The sequence below is a fragment of the Mchenga conophoros genome, linkage group LG2 (genome assembly GCF_057382185.1).
Source record: "Mchenga conophoros isolate Kocher_MC1m ecotype Shallow Benthic linkage group LG2, M_conophoros_male_GT1.1, whole genome shotgun sequence".
Classification (NCBI taxonomy): domain Eukaryota; kingdom Metazoa; phylum Chordata; class Actinopteri; order Cichliformes; family Cichlidae; genus Mchenga; species Mchenga conophoros.
Genome location: NC_140527.1, coordinates 18,737,452 through 18,748,950, shown reverse-complemented (window position 1 = coordinate 18,748,950; position 11,499 = coordinate 18,737,452). Strand labels below are relative to the sequence as shown.

General features: G+C 37.5%; 1 long non-coding RNA gene across 1 annotated transcript in view; it reads right to left on the bottom strand.

Moving 5' to 3' along the window:
- Window positions 1-1,679: 1,679 nt before the first annotated feature.
- LOC146581840 (uncharacterized) overlaps window positions 1,680-11,499 on the bottom strand; it is a 64,863-nt gene continuing 55,043 nt past the window's right edge. Inside the window, exons 2-3 of the long non-coding RNA XR_014893938.1 lie at window positions 2,004-2,137; window positions 1,680-1,919 (exon numbers count right to left, since the gene is read on the bottom strand). This is a non-coding gene — a long non-coding RNA (uncharacterized LOC146581840). The remainder of the gene's footprint in view (window positions 1,920-2,003; window positions 2,138-11,499) is intronic.

The window sequence follows — 11,499 nt, the reverse complement described above, 5'->3', positions numbered from 1 at the left end:
TACATGTTTTTTACAGTGTTGATATGTTTCCAGTCCATCAGAGGAATAACATTAAATAACATTTTTAAATCTTTTTTTTTTTTAGGAAAAATGAACAATACAAAGACTATTTGTACTGTACTTTGTGTTTAGGTGACTGTTTGCAGGTTTCTTTGTGTATCAAACACATTTGTTGTTTTTGTATCCACATTTGTTGTAGAATAATACTCACGAGTATCATTTTGTAGCTCAAAGCATTCTCTCTCTGTGTGATTACTCAACAACTCACTGTTTCTTTAAGATAAAAAAAAAAAACAGGAAAGATGAGAGAACAAAAGCACTGAGTCAATGTTATTCCATCACTGGCCCTGTAATAAAAGGTGCTGCTCGACTGAACTCGTTCAGTTGCTTTTCATGAAATGTTCAGTGTCAATTAGAGGAACAGAGAAAACAAAGTGTTAACTTATTGGCTAAGACATGAACACAAACAAGGGGGAAAGGGTGGAAGAAAGTATAGAAACAACATGCCATGAAAAATGATAACATTAACAATATTTATTCCAAATATCCTGTTCATTCTTTTACAGAGTTTGCAAAAAGGTTGCATGTTTTTGTTGTATATAAGATCTAGAGTTCTTATACTATCACAACAAGAACTATATATACTAGAAACAACAAGAATGCCGAAGATGGCGCGGCCACGTCCAGACACCTTCCTGACCGCTCCGCTCCGACTATCAACTTTTCTCGGTTTTTTTGCTCTGGTTTACATTCCAAAATCCTCTAGTTTTATAGTATACGACAGCAGATCACTTATTCACTTAATGAGAGGACCCGAGCTTGAAGGATAAAGACCGCCTGCAGGGGCGAGTGCAGATTTTTGTTTTTTACCCTTAATTGGTTACCTGATACAAGATATAAGGTATGTGACATTAGTGTCACACTAATGTCAGACTTATCACCCAAAACACTTTGAAACATTGCTAGATGATGGTCAGATGAAGACAGGTGTAATAAACTGTACTACAAAAAGAACTTACTGAATGTAACTGTACACTCAAAAAAATAACTCTTTAAATGAACATAAAAAAATCATGGAAAGAATTTCCACGCGATTAAATTGCTTTATTTTAGCATTATGAAATTCTGTTACTCCAACTTAATGCACTCAAGTTGGACCAACTTAATTAAAGATTGATGAATCAACGTATTTACTGCATTTTGATCCAATATATTTTAATAGTGTTGATCCAACTTAAAGAGTTTTGTTCCAACTCAATTCAGTAGGTTTTCTCCAACTAATTTACTAAATTTGGTCCCAGCTTAAGTTAATTGAGTTGAACCAACTCATACAAATTAAGTTATTCCAACACAAGTCTTTAATGCTAATAGAAAGCAATTTAATCACGTGGAAATTCTTTCCATGATTATTTTAAGTTAATTTAAAGAGTAATTTTTTGGAGCATTTAACAAAGTCTAGAGTCTGGTTAACATACATTTCACTATTACATCTAAAAGGTAAATAAAAATTTGTCATACACATCTTTTTGTTTTCTCCAATTTATTGAATTTATAGCAAATTTCACATAATGTATAAAGAATACATGAAATGCAAGTACAAGTTACATAACAGAAAAAAAAGTAGTGGACAAAGTGGAAAGTTAACCTGTTAAAACAATTTTTAACAACAATGAATGGCTGAATCAGGTGATTTTCCGATGACCAATACAACTACTTTGAAGGTCAACAGATGCACTTTCAAAAAAGAAAATATCTGCAATTATTTTAGGTTCATGATCCAGATACATGGTGTAGCTGTTGTAATGGAAACATTTCTCAACGAGAAAATAGTGTTTTGAGAACCTGTACTTTGTGTGCTGTTGAATTGTTCGTGTGCATCTAATTCCATAAGAATCTTCTGCAGGACCTCAAAGGTGTACCTGAGTTCCAGAGGGTAGCTCAGGTTCAGTGAATAGACCAGACCAAGCAACATTGTCACTGCAAAACTACATTGCCCAACTCACCCATCACTTCCACCCCCTCTAGAACAATCACAACATCCTGAGGGTCATCGCCAGGCTCCACACCCTCTGACCGAATGACACAGATTCCAAAGACTGTCTCTGCTATGGCAGTGGCGATGCTTGTTATCAACTTCCTGTGACAATAAAACAAACAAAAAAAAGATAATGATTTCTCACTAATGTCCATTGCAAACAGTTTTAAAAGTAAATATCTGTTTTACATTAATGTAAAATACCTAAAAGCTTTATTCATTCAAGCCTTATAATAATGTAAATGTAATCAAAAATGACTGCCCGATATTTTTCCTGACTCAAGAGAAGTTCATTCAATACCTCAACAATGTCCTGTCTTTCAAAATCTTGAGTTGTGATAGGGGTGACTGTGGCACAGGAGGTAGAGCAAGTTGTCTACTGGTTTAATCCCTGGCTTCTCTAATCTGATACTAAAACTATCAATGGGTAACATACTGAACCCCAAGTTGCTCCTGATACATCCATTGAAGTGTAAATGTTACATAAAAATCTTGTATGAATGAGGTTATTATAATGATATTATAATAATGATAGTATAAAACACTCAAGAATGGTGTGTGTAGTATCCAGTGAGAAACTTAAAGCTCTTACTTTTCCTATTTTAAAAGGTATTTTTTACAGCCACCGGTAATTTATAGGAAAACCCCATCCCCTGAAACTTTTTGTATGTAGTTCAAGCTTATCTTTGATCATCTCCTTAGTTAAGGATACAGGCAAGTTAACATACCAGGTAATCCTTCACCAGCTTCTCAGGATCTTCATTCAGGTACACGCAAAGACCTTTGGCGATGTATTCTCTTCTGATTTCAACAGCATCAGTCTTTATACACAGAGGGGGAAAAAAACAAATATATACGGAAATCCATCTCAACGACCTAGCAGTGGGATTAAAGAACTTTTAGTTGAATTACCAGGAATTTGTGAGAAATACAGAGGCTATTGTTTTACAGTCTTAATCTTTTCAAATAGTATTTATGCATTTTAGACAAGTCTGTCATTTTAATATTGTTTTGTAATTTGTGTATTAATTTAATCATGCCATACCCCCAATTCAAGAAAGTTTAGATGATGTGTACATAAAATCAGAATGCAATGTTTTCTTGGTCTCAAAACTATATGTCACTTACAAATGAATATATTACATTTTTAACATGGGAATGTGATCATTTTTAAGAAAAATATTAGCTCACCATGAATTTGATGAACTGGCCTACCAGCTCTCCAGACCTTTCACCACCTGATAAGATTAAACATGTATTATCTTTACAGGAGGGAACTGCATGTCTCCAAGTTTGTTAAGTAGAAAAATATTTAATTTCAAAAAAATTAAAAAACAGGAAAACTTATCTGTTCATGTTTTGTCTTTCCTCCTCAGTGTACTAAAAACACATAAATTGTTAAATAAACCACTGTCCATCAGTTGCAACTTACAAACTTACAAATTTCAACAACCCACACGTAAAATGTAAATTTATCACAACAGTCTCTGTGGTAGAGCCAAACTAGCTTATGTGCAGAGGTTAAGTTATAAACAATATCTATATTTGGAGTAGCTAAGTCTTTCATATTAGGCTATCATGCTAGCATGACATTGTGCTATATTCTTGCACTAACATGTTAGCTAGCTAGAATGGCATAAACAAACAGATATTTTTTAAAAAACAAAACAAAAAAACAAATGTGAATAAATAGAACTGAAAAGAATCGACAAACTAATGATACCTTTGTGCAAAAAGTATTTTCATCAAGATGGATGAAGATAGATTCACTCTTACCTTTCCAAGATGACCGCGAAGCAAACCATGTGCTTTCCTGCCTCTTGTTGTTTAGAATCATGTCATATCAACAAGAATAAATTTAAAAGGCGCTAAGTTGGTAAATTTCATGTAGATCTTATATGATTTTATTACGTTCACCTTAGAAACATAAATTCATTGTGTTCAAATTACATGTTAGAGTCTTGTAAATGCAATAACCACCAAATTTCACTTTTTTGAGTGTAGCTGATTAAAGCATGGTCAGTTTTTTTCTACAGCCACCACAGCTGGACTGGCCATCGGGCATACCGGGCATTTGCCCGGTGGGCCGCTGGCGATTTTTTGTTTTTATGGGCCGATCAATTTTTTTATTTTTTTTTTGGAAGGGTATAAATAATGAAAGGTGTTGGATTGGCCAATTGGTCATGATCGACTCTGGGCTGGACCAATTACAGCCGAGGAGGTCGGATGCACCCTCCCCCTTGTTTAGTAATCTTATAGACAAACTAAAGAAAATGGAGAACAAAAAAAGGAAAGGAGGTGCAGAAAAAATTAGGGCCAAAAAGAAACAAGCCCTTCAGGCAGACGCTGCCAAATGTGTAAAAATAACTGAATTGTTTGGCGGTAGCTATGGCATAGCTTCCACAGATTTAGCAAGATCAGCAAGTGGTGGAGGCCAGAAGGGTGGATGAGGGAAAGGGGAGGCAAGAGGAGGAGAGACCCGAGGTGGCCGCCGGTCATAGTGGCAGAGGAACTGAACTTCAGGTAAGAAGTTATGACCTGCTGTCTATCTGTGTCAGATATAAACCAAGTTTAGTTGTAGTTTGTTTTCGTTGTGCTGACTTTTTACAGTCGCTTAGAATAACTGGTACTGCGTACTAGCTAGCATGACGGAGTTTATATACTGCTGGGCGGGTGCTATGAAGTTACTGATAGTAAATTTTATTTTATGCTTAAGGTAGTTTCTCAAACTCCTCAAAATCTTAACAAATTGTGCCAATCCTTACATGTTGCACCAGGCTGATTTATCATCAAAAGTGGAGAAGTCTGTGACAGAGGAGACAGAAGAGCAGCAGAGAGAGATGGAGCAAGAGAGAGAAATAAAAGAGCTGGAGAGAGAGATGAAGATGGAGAGATGACTTTATGTCATCCATGAGGGATGCATTTGACATATGTTTCACATATTATAGCCCAACAAGTTACTTATAGCAATTTAAATACGAGCAATCAGTTTTTGGCAAATACCGGAAATCAGTTTTTGGCAGACAATCACTTTTTGGCACAACACCGGCTATTGCAGTTAATAATACAACAGCTTCTTGCCATTTTTTGTGTTTCTTTTTATCACTGTGTAACTGAGTTCAATTGAACGCCTGCATGCGCTAGTACCTCTTGCCACAAGTTCCCAGAATCCTTTGCAGTTTTACCCCTGAATGACATCACATTTTTGGTGGGCCGGTCTCTAGTCAAAATGCCCGGGCCAATTTTTTGTCCCAGTCCAGTCCTGACTGCCACCAAAAGAAATATGCCCATAAATGTGTGAAAGTGCCTCCTGGAAAAATCTGAAAAACTTTAGAGTACAGCAAAAAAAGTTTAACAGGAAAAAATATTTCAGATTAAATGTTGAGTTTTGTAACTGTTAGCCACACAGTGCCTCGTGTTGCGTGTGCTAATAGGCCTTTCACCATTTACAATAAACCATATTCCCACTGCAATGAAAAACCTAATTAGGATCTGTTCACTGAAATGTTGCCAAGGAGCGAGAGAGACTAATACCTGTGAGGCTACAAGCATAAAACTGTACCTTGAAAAAAAAACTATAACAAAATGATTGGCAAACATTAAACTGTATTCTCTGTGAGAAAGATTGTTTGTTTGTTTGTTTGTTTGTTTGTTTGTTTGTTTGTTTGTTTGTTTGTTTGTTTGTTTGTTTGTTTGTTAAATGACAGATTCTGTTGAAATGTTTCAGGAAACAAAATGACCACTGCTTGTCAAAAAGTGAGAACACACAAAGTTCAGGGAGCCTCCAGAACATGATTGGCACTCCCCCTGGTGGCCAGTGTTCAGATTAACGTTTCAACCAAAGGAATTTATCTATGTAAGCCATAAAAATATTTGATGCACTTAGAATTTTAATGTTACTTTTGCTGTCAGTACCAGAAAGTAACACAAAAAATTTATAACTGGAAGCTTGTCTCAAAGGAAGGCCATGTGTAGAGAGTCCTTATTACCTTAATATTTATTCAGTGACCGTTTGGATTTATTCCTTTATAAACAACTCTTCACATTATTACCTCACATAAGGGGTGCAAACAGATGAAGATACGTAGCACTCGGACCATAAAAAATATATTCAAGTACCAACAGTCTTATTTACACTAAGAAACAAAACAGCTCCTTTTTTTGCAGTCTAAACAAAACACTCCTTCTAGTTCTTATTTCTTTTCTTCACTAGATCTTCAGTCTAATCTCAAACGTGCAATCCAGTCCAGGATTTCAGTGCTTCTGTAGCATCCAGGTGAAAGTCTGCACATTTCAGAAGGTTACAGGAAATATAGATGGAGTCTTCCAGCGGACACATGCCTCCAGCACCTTCCTGTTAAAGGGATTAATCAACTTCTTTGCCAGCTTTGCTCGTAATATACGATCTGTGCATATTCTGACCTCGAGCCACTGCTGTCCCCACCTCAGCTGGCATCTCCTGCTGTTCTCATGGGTGTGTGTCTAATGCTTGCACCAACCAGGAACAATCGGTGAGTTTTGGGAGGGTATGTGGGCGTTTCCAGGCATGTTTAACAGGCTGTCACAACAGTTACTCATTAAAGGAACAGCTGAGCACTAGTTATTGAACTCTTCGCAAGAAATTGTCAAAACCCTTCAAAGAGCAGAGCAATAGTGGAAGAATCAAAATCCCAGAAGACAGATTTGGATACACTCTTCTGTTTTCATAGCAAGTCCTGTTGCAATGCAAATTACTCATGTAGAATATTTGCAGTTGAAGTGTTGAACTTGTATTTGGAAGCTGCTGATCCGAACGTTCAATATGAGTTCCAAAGAGATGTGGTTACAATTATAGGAGCTCTTCACTCGAATAAATAAAACTAACTAACAGAGGGCCAGTGCTGCAACAGCAAAAAGTCTGGAAGATTGTCCAAGTGGAGGATTGCAAATTACTGCTTTATAGCACCTAACCAGATCAAGAACACTTTATAATACAGCTGAAATCTTAAGCTCCATGTAGTGCAGCTTAAAGTGCAGCTGCACTGGTTCTCACGTGGTGTTCATTCAGAATTCACCTACTTTTTTTCAAGTTTCAATTCTTTACATTTCTGTTTTGATCTTTAACTAAACACACGCTGTAAGCTGCAATTTCTTTATTAGAAGGGCAGCGTCAACAGATCCTTTCCAGTACTGCACCTTCTGGATAGCAGTCTGACAAAATGACAGCTATCTCACTTCTTTTAACTTCTTTGGAAGCTAGCATATGTTATAACTGACTTTGACACTTGGAATGAAGTGTCTGATGACTCTGACATCAGAGCCATGCTCTGATACTGATGAGATTATGCGTCTAATCTGACATGTGATGGTTTCTATGAAATAGTGCAAATCAGCAAAGTTTCTTCAAGGAATACTTTGTTGATTTCGTTTTGACATAAATCAGGCAGTAGATGCATTTTTCAACATCTTGCAAAGTTGTGCACCGGAGTGTCTATTGCACACTTTGATGTGACCCTGATCTGTGACCCTAGATGGATGGGCAAAGTTACATTCGCTGAGAAAATGATGTGGGAAACAGACTGCAACCATCCTGCTTCTTGCTCGTTTTCACACGTTGTATTTAACTCTGCTCTTTTGTCTCTTCTCTCTCTGCTTTGTGCAAATGATTTCCTATATACTGCATCTCTTTGTGGTATCACTCTTCCCTATAACAAAGGGCAGCGGTCGGTTGCTGCTTTAGCATATATATATATACATATATATATATATATATATATATATATATATATATATATATATATATATGTATACACATACACATATACATATATATATATATATATATATATATATATATATATATATATATATATATATATATATATATATATATATATATCAGAAAGCCAGTGTTTCAGTGTTTTGTTGCTAAACAGAGACAGACAAAGAGTGTACAGTCAACCAGACAGCCAGTAGTGGGTAATGTGGGCTAAAAAGGTCAGCACAGCTGATGGCTTCATCCATCTAAAATGGCAGCTGACCTGCGAGAGTGGGTTCAGGGTCACTGTGGATGAGACTGGGATTTACAACAAGAACAGACGTTCAATGCAAGAATGCAGAACAGAGCGTTGATTTATTTTTGTTTCTTTCTGACGTTATTCCCCTAAGTTTGTGCTGTTTCATGAGGACAGCTTTTTCTGTTTCCGCTTTGTGTTTACATTTCATTAAGTTGACGACGTGTCCTAATACCTCTCGTTCATCTCATCTCCAGTGAGGAGTTGCAGCAGGCTTTGTGATAGCTCCATCCGTCTAATTTGGCAGCTGACCCCTGCACATTTGTGCTGAAAGAGGGAGGTGGGACACAGAAATGAGGAAACTCAGATGCAGATGAAAAGTCAACACAGGATGAATGAAATGGAAAAGAAACTTCACATCCTATTTTTGGATTAAAGCTCTAGGTCCTGTATCTCCATCATATCTACAACCTCCTCCCCACCACAGGCTCTCTGCTGATGCCTTTATCCATCTTACATGACAACCAGCCTGTGAGAATTGCTTTGGGGTCATGATGGTTTAAAGCTAGAGAGACAGAAATGAAGAAGGACACAGAGAAAGAGAACAACAAGAAATTGAGCTCATTGTTTCAGAACTGATGTTGAAGGATCTAATCAAAGATCACTACTGAAGTTATTACATCAGGACACTTTCAAAGGAGACCTACAGTGCTACGAAGGTCAACATGTTGCTTGTAATTTAAATAAGTCTAAGTTATCATAAGAACTATAGCAGCCATGTCCGTATGAGTGACCTGGCCATGCAATCATTGTCCTCTCATCACAAAAACATTCTTGGATTAAACATCTGCTCTACCTGTCAGTCAGAAAATTGCTTGTTTCCTCTTTGACTACATGGATTTCCTTTCACAGGTCTAACGCATTCTTGTTAGATTAACTGGTGATTCGACCTTTGTTGGCCATGTGATGGGATGGTGGTTTATCCAAAGTGTACCCCATCTCTGGCCACTGTCAGCAGGGATAGGGTAGAGCGCTCTGAGACTCTGAGTTGGATAATCAGTTAAAAAATGGATGAAACAGTGATATCCAACCACCTCATAATTCTTAATTAACTGTAACATTTAAGACAGTGTAACAGTGATTATGTTCCTTTATTATGTTATTCTTTGCTTATGAGCTGTGTGATAACAGCCTCGTGAATCATACAGCCACAGAGCAGCTGACCAACGAGGAGGACAAAGATGGCAAGGAGGGCAAGATAACGAACACCAAACTGGCTTTCATGCACCCGTTGCTGTGTTACTGAATAGGGATGTTCAATATTTCTTAGTCAAATAAATGAAGAAAAACATTTAGAGTAACCGACTAAAACTAAGAAAAACTCAGATATCAAGTTAAGTTTGAGGACCGTTAATTGCAAATGTCAAAAACTGTCTAAACAAAGGCATCTGGAACCATTGATCACACTGTTCAATAATAAATTGTGACTGAAAAGTTTGGTGCTGACAAATGGTAAATGACCTGTATTTGTATAGCACTTTTCTAGTCCCTAAGGACTCCAAAGCGCTTTACACAACCAGTCATTCACCCATTCACACACACATTCACACACTGGTGATGGCAGCTACATTGTAGCCACAGCCACCCTGGGGCGCACTGACAGAGGCGACAAACCAGCTACCCTTTGAGGAAATCTCATTTTCATCGCTTGTGAAAAAGAGTTTTTGCAGCCTTGAAAAAACAAAAACAAATAATAGGCCTAAGAAAAACTGAATTCTAACATTTCTCTACAACCATCTCTGGGTTGCAGCTCCATCTGGTGGCAGCTGGTTGCAAAATGTACAGGACACAAGAATGTTGGGTTTATCCAGAGTACCTGGGTAAACTACAAGTGAAACAAAAGTCAAAAGTATGCTAAAACAAAACTTTTGGAATAAAAGTAAATGTAGGTTGCTAAAACTGCAGTGTCCTCTCAGAAAACATTTTGTGCATAATGGAGGGACAATTGTTCAATTTGTGCTCAGCTTTTACATTTGTGACTAGAGACCTGACACATTAATAAAAATCCAGAGGTGGAGGAGAAGGTGTAGGCGTGGGCATGGTGGAACAATAGACTCCACTGTAACCACCCCAATCTAACACCATTGTAGAAATGTTATCATAGCCCTCCACTGTCTGTACAACCAAAGGACTCCATGAGAGACATGTTCAACCCAAGCTGCCGGATTTATTTCAATCATGTGCACTACTACTGGCATTTAAACTATTAAAGATTTAAAAATTCAACTAATTAAAGTGTCTGACCCGCTCTGTCATGCTGTGTCGTCACACAGAGACCATTTGTCTCAGTCAGTTTAACACGTTTGACCTGTGTGTGACTTGTTTAAGTCCCATTGATGAGCTAAAGTTTTTGTTCCATCCATCACATCTTCATCCATTTTTAATTCAAACTGCCATGTCAGCAGAGTGAGTTGGTTGGAACCACAGCTACTTACAGAAGAGCTTTGACATGAGTGAAGAAATTCTTGTTGATGTTTCTGGTACTTAGTATGTAAACTTTACAGGTTCATACATAACACTGCTGATTTATGTTACCTCAGGATAAAGGAGGCAAGTTGATTTTTTTAGCAGTGTGTGAGGAGCAAAATAAGACTAACATATGAAATATTTACATCAGGTCTAATGAGGAGTTCAGCTGGAGTTGAAATGCTTCCAAACCTGACAAACTTTAAGGGGGAAAGAGTACAAACCTGCATCGCTGATGACACCAGGGAAACAGAGTCAGTAGATGACTCTGGAGCATGTGACTGCCAGCCCCATGGGGATGGATTTTCAACCTTTTTTTAACATCAAATGACTTGGCTCGCTTACACAAGACACCATATTCCCAGGCACAGCTAATTATCATTGCCTCAGAAAAATTCACATGTAGTCTTGTAAGATCATGCAACAGCAGCGGGAAAGAGGTCAGAAAGCATGAAATTGCAGAAAGAGAAAATATGATCAAAGGCGAATTTCACAATTACTCTGGATTTTCTAAACATGCAAGTGGATTCCCAGGCATATGCATGAATGTGCCCCATAGCACTCCAGCATGCCTTGTTATGTTGTTTGTTATTTCCACTGTGCAGCATTTAGAAGGAAACGTTAAAAAAATCTTTGGCTGAGGTCATTTGTGTCATCATCGTAAAGTCGTGAACTGTTCAAAGCGCTGCAAGATTTCTTTATTCATTGTTTTATGATAGCAAATACTGAAACTGAAGATAATTCCCAAAGTGGCAAAAAAGGCAGGAATCAGTTCTCTGTGTGTGTGTGTGTGTGTGTGTGTGTGTGTGTGTGTGTGTGTGTGTGTGTGTGTGTTATAATCCATTCTTAATCACATATGGTTTCACATAATCTGTGGGATAACACACACAGATGTTTCGATCCGTCCGCTCGGTTGTGTATGAAGGTCCAGCTTGCATCTTACAG